The sequence below is a fragment of the Schistocerca cancellata genome, chromosome 7, assembly GCF_023864275.1.
Source record: "Schistocerca cancellata isolate TAMUIC-IGC-003103 chromosome 7, iqSchCanc2.1, whole genome shotgun sequence".
NCBI lineage: Eukaryota > Metazoa > Arthropoda > Insecta > Orthoptera > Acrididae > Schistocerca > Schistocerca cancellata.
The window spans coordinates 115,024,658-115,047,400 of NC_064632.1; positions in this window are offsets into that span (position 1 = coordinate 115,024,658).

Genomic DNA, 22,743 nt, shown 5'->3' on the forward strand with positions numbered 1-22,743 from the left:
TGGACACGTGAACGCAAAACGGTTAGTCTATACTCCAGATATAGTCCATTTAGTAGTTCAGCTGTAGTCATGCAGAGAACAGCGGTTAGTAAATAATGTGTTGTGTTTGCAGGAAGACTATTTGATGCAGAGAAAAAACAACCAGCATGCTGATATGTGGACATGTTAAGGTACTCCATACAAAAATACCTGCACTTATATCCGTTACACACGGTCAGATATCTCGGTGATGTTATGTTCAGCCTTGTCTGATGATGGCCTAGATTACCGAAAGCTGGTTCACAGCGAAGTAAAACATAAAATTCTTTGCATCATCAGTACTGTGTCTTTCAGTTTTTAATACACTGCTGGCCATTAAAATTGCTTAAAATTGCTACACCAAGAAGAAATGCAGATGATAAACGGGTATTCATTGGACAAATATATTATACTACAACTGACATGTGATTACATTTTAACGCAATTTGGGTGCATAGATCCTGAGAAATCAGTACCCAGAACAACCACCTCTGGCCGTAATAACAGCCTTGAAAGGCCAGGGCATTGAGTCAAACAGAGCTTGGATGTTGTGTACATGCAGCTTCAACACGTTACCACAGATCGTCAAGAGTAGTGACTGGCGTATTGTGGCCAGTTGCTCGGCCACCATTGACCTGACGTTTTCAATTGGTGAGAGATCTGGAGAATGTGCTGGCCAGGGCAGCAGTCGAACATTTTCTGTATCCAGAAAGGCCCGTACAGGACCTGCAACATGCGGTCGTGTATTATCCTACTGAAATGTAGGGTTTCGCAGGGATCGAATGAAGGCTAGTGCCACGAGTCGTAACACATCTGAAATGTAACGTCCACTGTTCAAAGTGGCGTCAATGTGAACAAGAGGTGACCGAGACGTGTAACCAATGGCACCCCGTACCATCACTCCGCGTGATACGCCAGTATGGGGATGACGAATACACGCTTCCAATGTGCGTTCACCGCGATGTCGCCAAACACGGATGCGACCATCATGATGCTGTAAACAAAACCTGGATTCATGACGTTTTGCCATTCGTGCACCCAGGTTCGTCATTGAATACACCATCGCAGGCGCTTCTGTCTGTGATGCAGCGTCAAGGGTAACAGCAGCCACGGTCTGCATGCTGATAGTCCATGCTGCTGCAAACGTCGTCGAACTGTTCGTGCAGATGGTTGTTGTCTTGAAAACGTCCCTTTTGACTCAGGGATCGAGACGTGGCTGCATGATCCGCTACAGCCATGCGGATAAGATGCCTGTCATCTCGACTGCTAGTGATACGAGGCAGTTGGGATCCAGCACGGCGTTCCATATTACCCTTCTGAACCCACCGATTCCATATTCTGCTAACAGTCATTGGGTCTCGACCAACGCGAGCAGCAATGTCGCGATACGATAAACCGCAATCGCGATAGTCTACAGTCCGACCTTTATCAAAATCGGAAACGTGATGGTGCGCATTTCTCCTTCTTACACGATGCATCACAACAACGTTTCACCAGGCAACGCTGGTCAACTGCTGTTTGTGCATGAGAAATCGGTTGGAAACTTTCCTCATGTCAGGACGTTGTAGGTGTCGCCACCGGCGCCAACCTTGTGTGAATGCTCTGAAAAGCTAATCATTTGCATATCACATCATCTTCTTCCCGTCGGTTAAATTTCGCGTCTATGGTGTTACAATTGTAATGGTCAGTAGTGTATGTCTGTGTTTCTCTAGGTGCCGACGCAATGTTTCATGGATGATGTAATATCAATGTTAACAATAGTTGATGATGTTATTCTAGGACGTTTAAAGTATTGCGTATTCCACGGTGATTTCAGAGGGTCCCTCCTGGTTCACGCACAATGTGTGGAAGAAGAGCTCCCCTACTAACTGCTTAGTACATTTTAAGCGTTAATTGTTCACGTGCTGACGCGCCGCACTGGTGGTGAGAGTATGAAAATTAGAAATTGATCGGAGTATCAACTTACAGGATTCAGATGTGACAGCTGCTGTTCTTCATTTATCAAGCATATGCCAAAGGTCTGTGCCCTTACAACTTGTCACAGCGGAATAATACAGCTTGAAGTCGAAAAATCGTCGTACACTAAGTCGGCGAAGCTTGCCAACACGAGCGCTCTCGTTCGTGGGTACATTGGGACCGAAACTAGCAAAGCCTAAAGTATTTTCAGTTAAGTTGCAGCACCGAACTGCGATAAGGTGCAAAGTTCTGATAGCTGCTTCCGTCATCGGCGTCTGACAGACGACGATGATGAAGTCAGTCATGGAGAGCTTGAAATTTTATCCGTACATAAGGCAACAAGTTATCCGATCTCGTAGCCAGACGCTACAAGCGTTTCGAAATTTCCTGGCAGGTTAAGACCATGTGCCGGACCGGGACTTGAAACCGGACCACGCCTTTCGGGGGCAGTGCTCTTACCGTCTGAGTTAGCCTATAACGACGTGTTCTCACACCATTAATTTTGCCACTATCTGTTTCCTAATTTCAGCAAATTTCCGCTGCACACTTTGTGCGAGCAACGCGATTTAAAAGGGGGTATCAAGGGAGAAATGGCTTAGCCAAAGTAAGGAATAGTTTCCAGAATAAATCTTTCACTAAGGAGTAGAGTGTCGGCTGTTAGGAAACTTCTCTGCAGGTGAAAAATGTGTGCTGGATCGGGACACGAACCTAGAACTTCTGTGAAGTTTGAAAATTAGTGGAAAAGTACTGGTGGAAGCAAATCTGCGAAGGTGAGTCGTGCATCGTGGCTGGATAGCTCGGTCGATAAAGCTTTACCAGCAGAATGCGGTATTCTAATCCGTCGCAGCAAGAAGTTATACAGAAGTAAGAGCGGTGTAACATCCTTTTGCTTGGAGGTTGAGACATAGCCTATAAATATTTCGATGGATGGCCAGAAGTTGTATGGTGCTGTTGGTAGAAATTATTTGAAAGAGAAGGGCAATACACTGAAATTGTTTGGTAAGTCTTTAGAAGAAGTGTCGCGCAACATATTATCTCCCCCGTATAAAGAGCGTCCCGGGAGGAATGATCAGTATTCAGGGATATGACGGGAACGACCATCTGAAGCAAAAAACGTCAATAGACGTACGTTCTAATCCCAACTGTTTCCGAAACAGAAAACAATAACGTACCGGATGCTTATAATTAAAATTTCGCTGCTTGAGCCAGTGTAGACAGAAAACTATTCACCGTATGCGTACCCAACGTTATAGTAGGGATGTTCAGGCTTCGCGCTGCAGGTTCTGCGTTGATAGTAGTTTCAGTGTCGTGACTTGGCGTTTGACACCGGTACTGGTACGGCGACGTAGGGCTCAAATGAAAGCATGAGCGTAAATTACAGTTGCAGACAGTCAACATGAGTCTAGACAAGGTGAGCAAGGCGTTACTCGTACTCGTCGCAAATACAGATGATGATGTGCGTGAAATCTTATGGGACTTAACTGCTAAGGTCATCAGTCCCTAAGCTTAAACACTACTTAACCTAAATTAGCCTAAGGACAAATATAGATGCATTCAAGGAATATGGAGAGGGTTGAAGAACACGATTGGGAAGTTCGAATTAAGTTCCATGAGAGGCAGAGGTCCAATTCCGCCACAAATTGCTGAATGAGTTACTGATGCCATGGCGAGAATGCTGAACACAATGTGCGATCTCCAAGCATTGCACGAGCTGCGTCACGCCAGCTGAACACTCCATGGTCCACTCTAGTAAGCACTCTACGATCAGGAACGCGTCGTCTCGGAAACTGCTGATGGTATTCTTTGACAGCAACAGGAGAACTACCAGCGCAGAAGCCGTAAACATATCTGCATATTGTTCATTACTGTAACTTTGTGGCAGTTTAGCCAGCCCGTATACCAACACTGTTACCGGGTAAAATTTTCGATTACAGCCGACACAATTTGCAGTTCCCTACAGTCTGGTATCGAAGGTATAGGGCGTAAAACAGGACATATTTTACTTATTTTGTATGTGATATGTGACTGGAGACCTTTTAATTGTAATTCACTAGTGTACATACCGTAAATTGTAACATACTTTGAATAAAATATGGAGTAGTAAAATTTTCGATGGTTTAGCATTCTCTCCCTCCCCCCCTCCCCTCCCCACTTTTAGTGTTCTAGGGTTAATCGAGGCTTCTCTGTAATTCAGTCCCTCGCTCTACTTCACTCAACACATCACAGACAATCGCGCGTATAACGAGGGTTACGTTAATGGCAAAAAGGCATTACCAGCAAAGAGCAGCGAGCTAGTTGGTCTACAATAAAACGCCAAGAGGCTGGGTGGGTAAGACAGGTACGTGCAAGCTGAGCTGTGTCGCTCGATCAACGATATTCCCGCTGCCGGTATGGGACATCTTTCCGGTGGTGTGCGCAGAGCGTGCGGTGGCGCCACCCACCGGGCTTATCTGGGAGCGAGGGAAAGGCTCTAGAAAGTAGCGGGGACTTTGCTTTGGGTTGCCTAGCAGTAACGTCGTTTGCCAAGTCTGGCGGACAGTACAGGTGCCGTGCGACCGTGCGAGGCAGCAGGAAGAGCACATCTAAAAGTGACTGTTCACCCAGGTGACGGGGCCATAGGAAATATCTCCGGCGTGGAAGCAGTCACGTTACTGGGAAGCCGTTGCTGTATTTCGCTTGCTACATGTCTTTTGTCACCGGGATTTGCGGCGGCTGGCTTCGAGATGATGATGATGTTTGGTTTGTGGGGCGCTCAACTGCGGGGTTATCAGCGCCCGTACAATTTCCCAATCTTTGCTCAGGCCAATTCCGCCACTTTCCTGGATGAGGATGAAACGATGAGGACAACACAAACACCCAGTCATCTCGAGGCAGGTGAAAATCCCTGACCCCGCCGGGAATCGAACCTGGGACCCAGTGCTCGGGAAGCGAGAACGCTACCGCGAGACCACGAGCGGCGGACTGCGGCTGGCTTCGTCGAACAAGCAAGAGGGTAAGGGCCTTGATGTGCTGTAAATTGTGGCCGGAATCGGCTACCGGGTTCTGTGCTGTTGACTTCATTTTCTTGGCAGGCCGTTGCTATTCCTACTGAGTCTGTCCTCGAAGGTGTTTAATTCCAACTTGCTTAGTACGCAATGTTCTAGTGAGAGCTGTATGTGATGATTAACATTTACTAGGACCTGGAGTGCTGATACATTCTGTTTGTAGACTGCTACTGTCAGTGCTACAGTTTGGCTGGTCCTTGTCTAAGTGCCGCCTGGTTATTGTATTTATATCACACGACGGGGTTATGCTGGCCGTGTATCTAGTTTGCTCGCAGCTTAATGTATAATTGGCCTGACGCACGTAAGATAATAGATTTGTACTGCTTAGCTGATGTTCATTAATAGTTTGATTAATTCTACAGATGGTGTGCTGTAATGAATTATTGTGTTTCTAGTTACTTAGGGAGCTGGCCGGAGTGGCTGAGCGGTTCTAGGCGCTACAGTCTGGAACCGCGCGACCGCTACGGTCGCAGGTTCGAATCCTGCCTCGGGCATGGATGTCTGTGATGTCCTTAGGTTAGTTAGGTTTAAGTAGTTCTAAGTTCTAGGGGACTGATGACCTCAGAAGTTAAGTCCCATAGTGCTCAGAGCCATTTGAACCATTTTTTTAGTTACTTAAGGCAGATGTCAGTCTGTTGTACATACCCACTAGTTCTGGGATTTTTCATGCATGTTCGTGGCTGTTGCTGCTCCCGTTTGGGGGTCCATGCCGAGCCTGTATTGAAAACAGTTGAGTGGGCGGGTGTCGGCTTCTGAGCGTAGTTTGTCGAATTCCACGAGGTTGCTTGGTCGCATGAAATTTTATATTTTATATCCTACATTGTAGGGTACCTGCCATTTAAGTAACGTGGTTGTGGGCCATGGTATCTGTACTCTGAATTACTTTGGTAATACCAATCACTGCAGTAACGAAAGACTATAACGAAAGACTACATTTCCTCGTCAAATTTTAGTAAATTGTTCTTCAGGTTGATCATGGTTTTGAGTAAATAATTTTTAACTCATTTTACTAAATGTGTAATAGGCCATAAGTGCCGTGGTTTATGAATGTTTAAATTTTGAAGTAACTTGCTCCCATCTAAATGGTAATTTTAAAGATGTGCGGTAATTTTAAAAATGTGTTGATGGTTCTATTTGTTATTTGTCTTGTTTAAATGTGCCAAATAAATGTTCAGTGCTACTGTCGATGGTGATTGCCTGATGTGACAGTTGGTCCAGTCCTACCACCCCACAGCCTATTGTGCTGAGCTTGTGTCGTTGTGTAAAAGGTTGAATTCCATGCTATGCTGACACATCACAAGCCAATAGCCCAAAAACAAACGTATAATAAATGTGTTCTTTCTAAGAAACAATTCGGAGTATGGCACACGTCCTTCTGAATTACACTCCTGGAAATGGAAAAAAGAACACATTGACACCGGTGTGTCAGACCCACCATACTTGCTCCGGACACTGCGAGAGGGCTGTACAAGCAATGATCACACGCACGGCACAGCGGACACACCAGGAACCGCGGTGTTGGCCGTCGAATGGCGCTAGCTGTGCAGCATTTGTGCACCGCCGCCGTCAGTGTCAGCCAGTTTGCCGTGGCATACGGAGCTCCATCGCAGTCTTTAACACTGGTAGCATGCCGCGACAGCGTGGACGTGAACCGTATGTGCAGTTGACGGACTTTGAGCGAGGGCGTATAGTGGGCATGCGGGAGGCCGGGTGGACGTACCGCCGAATTGCTCAACACGTGGGGCGTGAGGTCTCCACAGTACATCGATGTTGTCGCCAGTGCTCGGCGGAAGGTGCACGTGCCCGTCGACCTGGGACCGGAGCGCAGCGATGCACGGATGCACGCCAAGACCGTAGGATCCTACGCAGTGCCGTAGGGGACCGCACCGCCACTTCCCAGCAAATTAGGAACACTGTTGCTCCTGGGGTATTGGCGAGGACCATTCGCAACCGTGTCCATGAAGCTGGGCTACGGTCCCGCACACCGTTAGGCCGTCTTCCGCTCACGCCCCAACATCGTGCAGCCCGCCTCCAGTGGTGTCGCGACAGGCGTGAATGGAGGGACGAATGGAGACGTGTCGTCTTCAGCGATGAGAGTCGCTTCTGCCATGGTGCCAATGATGGTCGTATGCGTGTTTGGCGCCGTGCAGGTGAGCGCCACAATCAGGACTGCATACGACCGAGGCACACAGGGCCAACACCCGGCATCATGGTGTGGGGAGCGATCTCCTACACTGGCCGTACACCACTGGTGATCGTCGAGGGGACACTGAATAGTGCACGGTACATCCTAACCGTCATCGAACCCATCGTTCTACCATTCCTAGACCGACAAGGGAACTTGCTGTTCCAACAGGACAATGCACGTCCGCATGTATCCCGTGCCACCCAGCGTGCTCTAGAAGGTGTAAGTCAACTACCCTGGCCAGCAAGATCTCCGGATCTGTCCCCCATTGAGCATGTTTGGGACTGGATGAAGCGTCGTCTCACGCGGTCTGCACGTCCAGCACGAACGCTGGTCCAACTGAGGTGCCAGGTGGAAATGACATGGCAAACCGTTCCACAGGACTACATCCAGCATCTCTACGATCGTCTCCATGGGAGAATAGCAGCCTGCATTGCTGCGAAAGGTGGATATACACTGTACTAGTGCCGACATTGTGCATGCTCTGTTGCCTGTGTCTATGTGCCTGTGGTTCTGTCAGTGTGTTCATGTGATGTATCTGACCCCAGGAATGTGTCAATAAAGTTTCCCCTTCCTGGGACAATGAATTCACGGTGTTCTTATTTCAATTTCCAGGAGTGTAGATTCGTACTGCTTAGCTGATGTTCATTAATAGTTTGATTAATTCTACAGATGGTGTGCTGTAATGAATTATTGTGTTTCTAGTTACTTAAGGAGCCGGCCGGAGTGACTGAGCGGTTGTAGGCGCTACAGTCTGGAACCGCGCGACCGCTACGGTCGCAGGTTTGTATCCTGCCTGGGGCATGGATGTCTGTGATGTCCTTAGGTTAGTTAGGTTTAAGTAGTTCTAAGTTCTAGGGGACTGATGACCTCAGAAGTTAAGTCCCATAGTGCTCAGAGCCATTTGAACCATTCTTTTAGTTACTTAAGGCAGATGTCAGTCTGTTGTACATACCCACTAGTTCTGGGATTTTTCATGCACGTTCGTGGCTGTTGCTGCTCCCGTTTGGGGGTCCATGCCGAGCCTGTATTGAAAACAGTTGAGTGGGCGGGCGTCGGCTTCTGAGCGTAGTTTGTCGAATTCCACGAGGTTTCTTGGTCGCATGAAATTTTATATTTTATATCCTACATTGTAGGGTACCTGCCATTTAAGTAACGTGGGTGTGTGCCATGGTATCTGTACTCTGAATTACTTTGGTAATACCAATCACTGCAGTAACGAAAGACTATAACGAAAGACTACATTTCCTCGTCAAATTTTAGTAAATTGTTCTTCAGGTTGATCATGGTTTTGAGTAAATAATTTTTAACTCATTTTACTAAATGTGTAATAGGCCATAAGTGCCGTGGTTTATGAATGTTTAAATTTTGAAGTAACTTGCTCCCATCTAAATGGTAATTTTAAAGATGTGCGGTAATTTTAAAAATGTGTTGATGGTTCTATTTGTTATTTGTCTTGTTTAAATGTGCCAAATAAATGTTCAGTGCTACTGTCGATGGTGATTGCCTGATGTGTCAGTTGGTCCAGTCCTACCACCCCACAGCCTAGTGTGCTGAGCTTGTGTCGTTGTGTAAAAGGTCGAATTCCATGCTATGCTGACACATCACAAGCCAATAGCCCAAAAACAAACGTATAATAAATGTGTTCTTTCTAAGAAACAATTCGGAGTATGGCACACGTCCTTCTGAATTATATTGCTTCAAATGAGAATTCCTGTCACATCTCTGATTACTGGCACCTTCTTCTGGAACACCCTGTGTGTCTCGCGAAGATACCATGATGAAAGAGTCAACGAAACTAGAACTCTTACAGAGAAATATCGATAGCCATTATTTCTACGTGCCACTGTCGAATGAAACTGGGAAGAAGGCAAGTGAGAGTGGTAGCTGAAGTATCCTTCGCCACACACCATAATGTGGCTTCCGCAGTATAGATGTGAATCTAGATGTTAGACACAGTCGCAAAACCGTGGTACAAGGAAATTCTCGGTTTTGTGAGCAGTTCCATGTCGGCAGCCGCATGGGTGGCACGCAGCCGAGAGATCAGCTGATGAGCCCGCGTGGGCGGCTAAGGGGCGTTTCATTAGCCGGGAGCCAGCCGCCGTACCTGCTGCTGCACGGACCGCCGCCTTTGAAGACACCACGCGGCGCGGCGGGCAAACTAATTAATCTCGGGCACAAATATTTTGATTAGGAGCCTCACGGCGAGAGGGCCAGACAGAAACAAATACAGCAGCCACCTTGCGCCCGTCGCTCAGGAGGGGCATTACACGCCGTCTTTGATGTTGCTCAGCCGTCTGCGAGAAGGCAAACACGCCCGGCTGCACGTCTCCGAAGAAACGAAAGAAAATCTCTTTTCTGGGCGGTGTGAGCGATATCGATGCAAGTGCAATGGTAATAAATCCTGTAACTTTTCTACCACTTTATTTTCGTCAACTGAAGTTCAAGTAAACTGAGCTACTATTCTTTATACCTGTGTATCAGTGTTGCACCCGTGGTCTAGGGAACCGGCACGGTAGCTCAGCGTGTGCGGTCAGAGGGTTAGCTGCCCTCTGTAATAAAAAAACTGAGTGAACGGCTCAGCACTGAACTTGTACTGGTGTCATGGGACTTCCGCACCGAACAAATGCAACGAACAATATAGAACAAAATGAGAACAAAAAAAGGGTGTAACGTCTTTTATTCGCAATCAAAACGTTTTCGGTCCCGCCCGCGTCCGAATACCGCCACTGCTTAGCTTTTGATAAATAATCAGCGTTGGCGGCCGAAGGCTTCCGGCATAAGAAGTCACCCCTCATTCTGCCAACGGCCCTGTCAAAGAGAGTGGAAGAGCGGACAGAGGTTCAGGGCAATCTCTTGTCCTAGGGGTGGGAAACTCCCCCTGAAGGCGGATGAATCAGCAACGATCAACGACATGAGGATGCAGAAGTCAATGGAAACCACTGCATTACGTAACGTGTATCCACAGGACATGTGGCCAGTAATTGAAGAAGTGTCGTGATGATCTCATCATTGGCAAAAGATTCCGGAACAGTCCCCCATTCGGATCGCCGGGAGGGAACTGCCAAGGCGGAAGTTACCATGAGAAAAAGATTGAATAATCAACGGAAAGATAACGTCCTACGAGTCGGGGCGTGAAATGTCAGAAGCTTGAACGTGGTAGGGAAACTAGAAAATCTGAAAAGGGAAATGCAAAGGCTCTTTCTAGATATAGTAGGGGTCAGTGAAGTGAAGTGGAAAGAAGACAAGGTTTTCTGGTCAGATGAGTGTAGGCTAATATTAAAAGTAGCAGAAAACGGTATAACGGGAGTAGGATTCGTAATGGATAGGAAGGTAGGGCAGAGAGGTTGTTACTGTGAACAGTTCAGTGATAGGGTTGTTCTTATCAGAAACGACAGCCAACCAACACCGACAACGATAGTTCATGTATACATGCCGACGTCGCAAGCTGAAGATGAAGAGATAGAGAAAGTGTATGAGAATATTGAAATGGTAATACAGTATGTAAAGGGGGATGAAAATCTAATAGTCATGGGGGACTGGAAAGCAGTTGTAGAGGAAGGAGTAGAAGGAAAGGTTACATCACAATATGGGCTTGGTGCAAGGAATGAGAGAGAGAGGAGAAATCCTAATTGAGTTCTGTAACAAGTTTCAGCTAGTACTAACAATAGCGAAAACTCTGTTCAAGAATCATAAGAGGAGGAGGCATACTTGGAAAAGACCGGGTGACAGGGGAAGATTTCAGTTAGATTACATCATGGTCAGATGGAGATTCCGAAATCAGATACTGGAGTATAAGGCGTACCCAGGAGCAGACGTAGACTCAGATCACAATATGGTGGTTGTGAAGAGTAGGCTGAAGTTTAAGACATTAGTCAGGAAGAACCAATACGCAAAGAAGTGGGATACGGAAGTACTCAGGAATGACGAGATACGGTTGAAGTACTCTAAGGCTGTAGATACAGCAATAAGGCAGTGCAATTGAATGGACATCTCTAAAAAGGGTCATCACAGAAGTTGGGAAGGAAAACTTAAGTACAAACAAGGTAACTGTGAGAGGTGGCATGAGCCCCCTCTCATATTTCTGTCTTACGATTTTCCTCTCTAATTGCATGCGGTGAAAAGTTGCTATTCCTTCACACGCGTGCTTCCCACACAGTGTCTCTCGTCACCCGGGTGGTCCGGTGACAGACGGGCTCTGCTGATCTTGAAAGGGTAAGCCGACGGGTGTGAGGGAGTTGAGTGAATGCTTTCCAGACGCCGACATTGTGGAATAGCGGCTGAGACACCCTCGCCAGGGCCTGAAGTAGCGGCTGGGCTAGAGGTTCCGTTACTTTGCAGAAACACTTTCTGGCGGGCTACCAGCGAGGCGTGGGAATGACTTGTGTACCCAGGCAGTTGTGGCGGGCAAATTCCCGTGCTTTCTGCAAAATCGTAACTGATTGACTTGCTCAGGGCATAGCTCCGTGACGTAGCAAAATCAGCGCAGAAATTGGCGCCAAGAATCTCCATTGGTGGAATGGTAGTGCTCTGGCAATAAAGTGGAATTTTCCGCCGGTTTTCGAGTTGCTGATTGGAACGGTTAACCATGGCCGCTGTCGTGGGGGCGGGAATGTTCTGTATTCAGTTTTGTACAGGTGCTCTTGTGGGGTAGTCGGCTCTCGCCTTTCAGTCGGAGTGGGTTATAACACTGAGCTCTCGCTGCTCTGGACAGCCTGCCTTCCGTTGGCTGTCTAATATACTTTTATTTGATTGTAACTGTTTAACGAAGTTGCTGAAGTTTCGACTTCAACGTAACTTTCCGAGTACAGTTGGCAATTGAGTGTTCTGCATACAAGCGGCCTATGTTGTCTGTCTTGGGCAGTTTTGGCTAAAGTTGACTATATTGGAGTTACTGTGTGACTTCGCTTGTGAAAATCAATCACTGTACCGTCAGTGATTGTGTGGCGAGCCTTCTTCGTCTCCCTCAGAGGCGCATTTGTACTGATAGGAAGTCTTTAGTCTGGAACAACCAGACCAGGACAGTTTGTTTCGGGCTATACTCGCGAAATTATCATCACCATGACGGGACGTCGAAGCAACCAGCCATCGCTTCCAGTACGCCAGATCGTGCCCTTGCAGCTAAGAAGACAGCTTGGTAATGTACGTCCGCAGCACCGGCAAAGCAGGCATTTTTGCTAGGCGATAATCAGAGCTCAGCAGAACTTTGTTCTATCTTGGGTGTTCATTGTCTGAGTTGTCACTAATGTAGCAGCAATTAATGTTGGGTTAGCTGTGTGTCTCTCTTAAGATTTGAGTTGCAAGGAATTGGCTCCACATACCACTTCGTCATAAACGTCACAATCTAGTTTAGGGACAACTTCACCTTCACAGCGTTTATTTGAGTATCCAATTTGAGCCAATTTGATGTATTGTAAATGTTTCATGTGTTTTTGTTTATTATTTTGTGTTTAGTCTTAATAAATCATATTGTTATTTTGGACAGCACTTTCATTCTGTTAATCGGTAGAGCAACCCTATCATTTCTCACTACGTTAATGAAACCTTCATTTATTTAACTTATTTATCAAATTAAATTATTGCAGGTGCCAAACTCTTTTCTACTCCACTTGCAGGGTTGATTACAGTCAGTTCGCGTATCTTTTTAATCCATGTGCAACAGCAAAAGTCGGAGTTAGAATAGGGGGGGGGGGGTGTGTGTTAGAGTATCATTTACATATGTAGATTCTAGAAGAATTTAGTGTTAAATACACTGCTAGCCCCGGCACCTCGCAACTGTGAAAAAACTATAGGTAACAGAAGAAATGCTTCAATTGATCGACGAAAGGACGAAGTACAAAAATTTTCCGGGAAACTCAGGAACAGAGGAATACAAGTCGCTGAGGAATGAAATAAATAGGAAGTGCAGGGACGCTAAGACGAAATGTCTGCAGGAAAAATGTGAAGACATCGAAAAAGAAATGATTGTCGGAAGGACTGACAAAGCATAAAGGAAAGTCAAAACAACCTTCGGTGACATTCAAAAAAGCAAGGGTGATAACATTAAGAATGCAACGGGAATTCCACTGTTAAATGCAGAGGAGAGAGCGGATAGGTAGAAAGAATACATTGAAAGCCTCTATGAGGTGGAAGATTTGTCTAATGTGATAGAGGAAGAAACAGCAGTCGATTTAGAAGAGACATGGGATCCAGTATTAGAATCAGAATTTAAACGAGCTTTGGAGGACTTAAGATCCAATAAGGCAGAAGGGATGGATAACATTAAATCAGAATCTCTAAAATCTGGCGACAAACCATCTGACTTTTGGAAAAGCATCATCCACACAATTCTGAAGACTGCAAGAGCTGACAAGTGCGAGTATTACCGATTATACAAAATTCCAAACACTGCACGCAAAGGTAACACACCGCACTATGAAAGTAAAACTGTCTGCATGTGAAATGCAATGTGAACTGAACTTTGACTAAAATGACTTAATAATGAATTTTGAAAAGCAAATATAACTGTGAATGATCTAACTATCGTGACTGTAATGCAGAACTGGCCCTAATAAATTTCGTGTGACTTAGCTGCGGAAATGGAAACTTTGCACTACTCGAAGAGGTGAACAAGCTAAATAAGAGATAAAGTCTTGCGCAGGGCAATGCAAAGACTTGAACCTATTCCAAACAGATCTTGCTTTGTTTTTAGCCACTGTGCCCTGCAGCGTGCAACGCGGCTCACACATAATCAGTAAATAAAATCCTTTTGTGAGGAGACAGCGTTGGAATTTGAACTTTTTAAATGATTGAAGGAAAACTGGCTTTTAAAAACTCTATTGTCAAATCAAACTCGTTATCTGACTATAATAATCATCTTTACGAAATGTATCCTTCATAACAAATTTTACTCTGCCAAGTTTAATTTCTGAAAATGGTAAAGGAGCGGTAAAATCAATAACTTCTGAGTGCAAGCATGTGAACAGAAGATTTTACTAATTCTTGTCTGAAGAATGAAACCAGATAACCAACCGTTAAAGAGAGTCCGATATAACGTTCCGTCTTTCACGCAACATCATAATAACGCGCAAGCAAGCAGTTCAGCGTCAATTGAACTCAACGGTCTTCACTTGTCTAATTAATCTTTTCAAAATCCATAATTCTGCCTTTTCTGTATCCATATTTCTGTGCTCGGCAAGCCATTTCCATCCACTCAGTAGCATACCCAACACCATCCTCTCCATTAGCTGCTCTTAGAACACTTCCAGCAACGACTGTGCTCCCAGCAACCAAATGTCACACTGTTTGTACTCAGAGTCTCTCTGCCGTAACATATCGACTACTGAAAACTACTATTTGAAAAACATTCCGTATACACATGTGGAATACTACACATCGAATGAAATAGAACTTAATACCATTTTTCGCGACTACCAAAAATAAACTAGAGAACTTACAACCTTTCCAAACCCAGCCCTGTTGCTGGTGGTTTTTGGTTGCAGGAGAATGCGGCTGCTCAGTAATGTGTGCCTTCTCATTCCTGCTGTATTGTGCCTGTCACTTGTGTGGTCAATCTAGCGATTAGCGTGTCGACCGCAAAACGCGGGTGCAGTGCATAGTCGTAAGAGCGAGAGTACGGTGAGCTCGTCTGTGACGCTAAGGTAGCTGAACAGGAGTCAACCAACAGGGACACTAGGCGGTAGGTTTCGCTTTTTCCGGCCACGTAGCCCGCAGCACACAAAGCACTCCGCTTTTTGGCTGATGTTCATTCTTTGCGGAGGTGTGCTGATTCTTCTCTCGTAGCCGTTTGGAATCCACCAAATCAAGCAGTTATTTAGACCTTTGTCTAGTGAACGATATGGATGATTTTGAGGCGCACACTTCAATCTAACATCATGAGATGAATATCACCACGCACGTTGCGTTTAGATTTGTCTCAAACTTTACAGGATTATTGATTTTGTAATTTTGTGTGCTAAATGTGAGTTTTTGTTCGACTTAGCACTTCTTCTACAGCACGTGTGATCCGAAATCAATTTTAGTATAGGCATCCTAAACCTCAAGCGACACACACACAGCTTATCTTACTTTAAATGATGAATTTATTCCATATGGAATATTATTTACGTAGTGTGGTTTTGAGATACACTACGGAAAGCAATCAAGGTTAGTCCACTTCAATGGGGGCGCTCAGCCACGAGGGCTGAATTATGAACTTGATTCCGCTTTCAATGGTGGCTTCAGTCAAATTAATTTGCCTACAAACATTAATTAATTTGTTTCGCTTTTCATGAGTCACAAAATTATCTTGTAGTACGGCGCCCATTTTGGAATTTTGAATGAAATCGTTTAAAGACCTCACACAATTCATGAAATCTGGTGTGTAACGGACGCATTGTACTAGCGTGTTCCCTTTGAACTTGTGTTACGTAATTGATTCGTAGACCGTAAGTTAAGTTTGACGCTGATGCAATATGCTCCGAGATCAGAACCAGTTAGAAACTGATTTAGACAAGATCTCTGTATGGTGCCAGAAGTAGCAATTGATCCTAAATAATGAAAAGTGTGAGGTCGTCCACGTGAGTAAGGAATCCGTGGAAATTTCTGTTGCACGATGTTGTTGTTGTGGTCTTCAGTCCAGAGACTGGTTTGATGCAGCTCTCCATGCTACTGTATCCTGTGCAAGCTGCTTCATCTCCCAGTACCTCCTGCAGCCTACATCCTTCTGAATCTGCTTAGTGTATTCATCTCTTGGTCTCCCTCTACGATTTTTACCCACCACGCTGCCCTCCAATAGTGATTCCTTGATGCGTCAGAACATGTCCTACAAACCGATCCCTCCTTCTAGTCAAGTTGTGCCACAAACTCCTCTTCTCCCCAATTCTATTCAATACCTCCTCATTAGTTATGTGATCTACGCATCTAATCTTCTGCATTCTTCTGTAGCACCACATTTCGAAAGCTATTTTCTTCTTTTCCAAACTATTTATCGTCCATGTTTCACTTCCATACATGGCTACACTCCATACAATTACTTTCAGACACGACTTCCTGACACTTAAATCCACACTCGATGTTAACAAATTTCTCTTCTTCAAAAACGCTTTCCTTGCCATTGCCAGTCTGCATTTGATATCCTCTCTACATCGACCATCATCAGTTATTTTGCTCCCCAAATAGCAAAACTCCTTTACTACTTTAAGTGTCTCATTTCCTAATCTAATTCCCTCAGCATCACCTGAGTTAACTCTACTACATTCCATTATCCTCGTTTTGCTTCTGTTGATGTTCATGTCATATCCTCTTTTTAAGACACTGTCCATTCCGTTCAACTGCTCTTCCAAGTCCTTTTCTGTCTCTGACAGAATTACAATGTCATCGGCGAACCACAAAGTTTTTGTTTCTTCTCCATGGACTTTAATACCCACTCCCAATTTTTATTTTGTTACCTTTACTTCTTGCTCAATATACAGATTGAATAACATCGGGGAGAGGCTACAACCTGTCTCACTCCCTTCCCAACCACTGCTTCCCTTTCATGTCCCTCGACTCTTATAACTGCCATCTGGTTTCTGTACAAATTGTAAATAGCCCTTCGCTCCCTGTATTTTACCCCTGCCACCTTTAGAATTTGAAAGAGAGTATTCCAGTCAACGTTGTCAAAAGCTTTCTCTAAGTCTACAAATGCTAGAGACGTAGGTTTGCCTTTTCTTAATCTAGCTTCTAAGGTAAGTCGTAAGGTCAGTATTGCCTCACGTGTTCCAATATTTCTACGAAATCCAAACTGATTTTCCCCGAGGTCGGCTTCTACTAGTTTTTCCATTCGTCTGTAAAGAATTCGTGTTAGTATTTTGCAGCTGTGGCTTATTAAACTGATTGTTCAGTAATTTTCACATCTGTCAACACCTGCTTTCTTTGGGATTGGAATTATTATATTCTTCTTAAAGTCTGAGGGTATTTCGCCTGTTTCATACATCTTGCTCACCAGATGCTAGAGTTTTGTCAGGACTGGCTCTCCCAAGGCCGTCAGTAGTTCCAATGGAATGTTGTCTACTCCGGGGGTCTTGTTTCGACTCAGGTCTTTCAGTGCTCTGTCAAACTCTTCACGCAGTATCGTATGTCCCAATTTCATGTTCATCTACATCCTCTTCCATTTCCATAATATTGTCCTCAAGTACATCGCCCTTGTATAGACCCTCTATATACTCCTTCCACCTTTCTTCTTTCCCTTCTTTGCTTAGAACTGGGTTTCCATTTGAGCTCTTGATGTTCATACAAGTTGTTCTCTTATCTACAAAGGTTCCCTTATGCTCTCCCTGAAACTCTGTACAACCTCTGGTTCTTTCAGTTTATCCAGGTCCCATCTCCTTAAATTCCCACCTTTTGGCAGTTTCTTCTGTTTTAATCTACAGGGCATAACCAATAGATTGGGGTCAGAGTCCACATCTGCACCTGGAAATGTCTTACAATTTAAAACCTGGTTCCTAAATCTCTGTCTTACCATTATATAATCTATCTGATAGCTTTTAGTATCTCCAGGGTTCTTCCATGTATACAACCTTCTATCATGATTTTTAAACCAAGTGTTAGCTATGATTAAGTTGTGCTCTGTGCAGAATTCTACCAGGCGGCTTCCTCTTTCATTTCTTAGCCCCAATCCATAGTCACCTACTACGTTTCCTTCTCTCCCTTTTCCTACACTCGAATTCCAGTCACCCATGACTATTAAATTTTCGTCTCCCTTCACTACCTGAATAATTTCTTTTATTTCATCATACATTTCTTCAATTTCTTCGTCATCTGCAGAGCTAGTTGGCATGTAAACTTGTACTACTGTAGTAGGTGTGGGCTTCGTAACTATCTTGGCCACAATAATGCATTCACTATGCTGTTTGTAGTAGCTTACCCGCATTCCTATTTTCCTATTCATTATTAAACCTACTCCTGCATTACCCCTATTTGACTTTGTGTTTATAACCCTGTAGTCAGCTGACCAGAAGTCTTGTTCCTCCTGCCACCGAACTTCACTAATTCCCACTATATCTAACTTTAACCTATCCATTTCCCCTTTTAAATTTTCTAACCTACCTGCCCGATTAAGGGATCTGACATTCCACGCTCCGATCCGTAGAACGCCAGTTTTCTTTCTCCTGATAACGACATCCTCTTGAGTAGTCCCCGCCCGGAGATCCGAATGGGGGACTATTTTACCTCCGGAATATTTTACCCAAGAGGACGCCATCATCATTTAATCATACAGTAAAGCTGCATGCCCTCGGGAAAAATTACGGCCGTAGTTTCCCCTTGCTTTCAGCCGTTCGCAGTACCAGCACAGCAAGGTCGTTTTGGTTAGTGTTGCAAGGCCAGATCAGTCAATCATCCAGACTGTCGCCCTTGCAACTACTGAAAAGGCTGCTGCCCCTCTTCAGGAACCACACGTTTGTCTGGCCTCTCAACAGATACCCCTCTGTTGTGGTTGTACCTACGGTACGGCTGTCTGTATCGCTGAGGCACGCAAGCCTCCCCACCAACGGCAAGGTCCTTGGTTCATGGGAGGGGGGGGGGGATACAATTCTAAAGACTATCAATTTAACTAAATAGCTAGGGGTTACAACAAACAAATTAACTTGGAACAATCACGTATAAGAGGCGTTCAAAAAGAAACGAGCCGGAGGCATTATCTGTAAGTTAGAAGTATCGACCCTGTCTGTTGAGACACTTGTCCCACTGTGACACAAAGCGGTGAATGGCTGTCTCATAAAATTCCCGGAGCTGCGATGTTTGCCAGTTCCGTACGTACAGCTGGACGTCGTCGTCCAACTTGAATCGTTTGCCCCTCAGAGCCTTTTTAAGGGGACCATAAATGGCGTAATCACAGGGAGAGAGGTCCAGACTGTAAGCAGGGTGGCCGAGAACCTCCCATTTGAATTTATACAGGAGTACCGCGACTGTGTTGGCCGTATGGGACTTAGCGTTGTCGTGGAGCAGAATGACCACACGGGTGAGATTGCATTGTCGTTTTGATTTGATCGCTCGGCGAAGGATGGTCAAGGTTTGCGAGTAACGCTGGGCATTCATTGTTGTCCCATGCTGCAGGAAGTGAATCAGAAGGGGGCCATCTTGGTCAAAGAAGAACGTCGGCATAGGGGCAAACGATTCACCTCGGATGACGACGTCCAGCTAGCTGTACGTGCGGAACTGGTTAACACCGCAGCCTCGGGAATTTTATGAGACAACCATTCACCTCCTTGTGTCCCAGTGGGACAAGTGTTTCAATAGCCAGGGTCAATACTTGCGTAATTATGCCTCCGACTCGTTTCTTTTTGAACGCCCCTTATAGATAATGTTGTGGGGAATGCGAAACAAATGCTGCGTTTCAGTAGCAGAACTCTTAAAAGATGCCAGAAATCCTTTAAAGAGACTGCTTTCACCAGACTTGTCAGTCCTCTGCTTGATTATTGCTGTCCGATATGGCAAATTTATCAGACAGGATTGACAGAGGACATCCAAAAATTTCAAAGAAGGGCAGCTCGTATTGTCATAAGGGAAAGAGTGTCACAGCTATGTCAGTAGCAGTCATTAAAAGAAAAGCACTATTCGTTGCGGTGAGATTTTCCACGAAATTTGAATCATCAACTTTCTCTTCCGAAAGCGAAAACATTATGTTGACATCCATCTACATAGGGAGAAAAGACCATCATAATAAAGTAAGCCTTTGTTCCACATCGTACGCAGGGTCGGCAGGGTTAAGTACGGATTTGTCATGGTTAATTTTAAGGGGTGACCAGATGCCCTTCCAGCAACCACCTCATACCCCCTGGGACAGAATTATTGCACCCTGGCTGTCTGCGGCTAGTGGAAATCGTGGAAGAGTGCGAATGAGTTTCAAATGTCTGTAAGTCGTGTAACTGAGGCAGAACGTGGGGACCAGCCAGGTATTCACCTAGTGCGATGTGGAAAACTGCCTAAAACCAACATCCAGGCTGGCTAGCACACCGGCCCTCGTCGGTAATCTTCCGGGCGGGTTCGACGTGGGACCGGCGTGCCTATCCGAGTCGACGAGGCAACGCATTAGCTCTCTCGGCTAACCTGGCGGGTGACGTGTTGAAATCTTCCTGCAAATAAATCTTGAATCACCTCGCTACAAGGCGATCTCGTATTTTCGATTTATACAGCAGTGTTGGACAGTGTCAAGTGCTTTCGTGAAGTCAAGAACACGGTGTCAACCAGATTGCAGTTGTCTACAGCGCTGTCGGTGTCATGTAGAAACAGAGCCAAGTGAGGTACTGGAGCATAAAACATGTTCTGTAATTCTGCAACATATTGACATCAATGAACTAGGACTTATAATTACACTCCTGGAAAATGAAATAAGAACACCGTGAATTCATTGTCCCAGGAAGGGGAAACTTTATTGACACATTCCTGGGGTCAGATACATCACATGATCACACTGACAGAACCACAGGCACATAGACACAGGCAACAGAGCATGCACAATGTCGGCACTAGTACAGTGTATATCCACCTTTCGCAGCAATGCAGGCTGCTATTCTCCCATGGAGACGATCGTAGAGATGCTGGATGTAGTCCTGTGGAACGGCTTGCCATGCCATTTCCACCTGGCGCCTCAGTTGGACCAGCGTTCGTGCTGGACGTGCAGACCGCGTGAGACGACGCTTCATCCAGTCCCAAACATGCTCAATGGGGGACAGATCCGGAGATCTTGCTGGCCAGGGTAGTTGACTTACACCTTCTAGAGCACGTTGGGTGGCACGGGATACATGCGGACGTGCATTGTCCTGTTGGAACAGCAAGTTCCCCTCGACGATCACCAGTGGTGTACGGCCAGTGTAGGAGATCGCTACCCACACCATGATGCCGGGTGTTGGCCCTGTGTGCCTCGGTCGTATGCAGTCCTGATTGTGGCGCTCACCTGCACGGCGCCAAACACGCATACGACCATCATTGGCACCAAGGCAGAAGCGATTCTCATCGCTGAAGACGACACGTCTCCATTCGTCCCTCCATTCACGCCTGTCGCGACACCACTGGAGGCGGGCTGCACGATGTTGGGGCGTGAGCGGAAGACGGCCTAACGGTGTGCGGGACCGTAGCCCAGCTTCATGGAGACGGTTGCGAATGGTCCTCGCCGATACCCCAGGAGCAACAGTGTCCCTAATTTGCTGGGAAGTGGCGGTGCGGTCCCCTACGGCACTGCGTAGGATCCTACGGTCTTGGCGTGCATCCGTGCGTCGCTGCGGTCCGGTCCCAGGTCGACGGGCACGTGCACCTTCCGCCGACCACTGGCGACAACATCGATGTACTGTGGAGACCTCACGCCCCACGTGTTGAGCAATTCGGCGGTACGTCCACGCGGCCTCCCGCATGCCCACTATACGCCCTCGCTCAAAGTCCGTCAGCTGCAGATACGGTTCACGTCCACGCTGTCGCGGCATGCTACCAGTGTTAAAGACTGCGATGGAGCTCCGTATGCCACGGCAAACTGGCTGACACTGACGGCGGCGGTGCACAAATGCTGCGCAGCTAGCGCCATTCGACGGCCAACACCGCGGTTCCTGGTGTGTCCGCTGTGCCGTGCGTGTGATCATTGCTTGTACAGCCCTCTCGCAGTGTCCGGAGCAAGTATGGTGGGTCTGACACACCGGTGTCAATGTGTTCTTTTTTCCATTTCCAGGAGTGTATGTGCATATGTTCTACAACCCTTCTTGGTACCCTTCGCTACACCAACGATTTACGACAAATTGCTGCTAGAAGGGGAGCAACTTTTTTCGCACAATATTTGTAGAATTTGACAGCTACCTCATCTGATCCTGAAGTCTTCCCACTACAAAGCGATTGCAGTTTTTTAATATTTTTTTTTCCATTGGTTATCTCACCATATGCCACTTCGACGTTCGCATGACGTTTTGAAGTAGGGGTCGTATTACAATCTTCCGCGGTGAAAAAATTTCGAAAGACTGAATTCATAGGCCTCTATGCTTTTTCGTTTCGTGAACAGAACAATTTTATATTTCTGAATGTTGTAATGTTGATGCATTAAGATGCTCTGAAAGCAGTGCTGATATTCAAGACAATAAAAGAGGGTTAAAAGCTGTGAACCACAACCAACCGATTCAATTTTCAGTCAAACAAGTTACGTTCGTAGCGCAATCCTGTCCGTCATGAAATTACCGCACACTGGTATACTAAGTTCATACTAACTTTCTGTGAAATCTTCCCGAAAAAAATAGCTGAGGGCTACTTTGATTATTACACCACATATTTCACGTGGTCAACTTGGTTTACACAAAGCGTGTAACTCCACAATAATTTTGATAATTAAAATAAATTAGATCGAAAAGCAATTTACGAAATAAAAAACCTCGAACTGGTTACTATCATCTTACTATTAACCTGATGGGTCAAACAATTGTATAAGCACGTGGTACTGGTCTCACTAAGTATACCCCACTTAGGTTGAACATAAAGAAAAGTTGCTATATTGAAAAATATTGTCAAGACGAGACGTTATTATCTCATGCACATCCGCATTTAAGA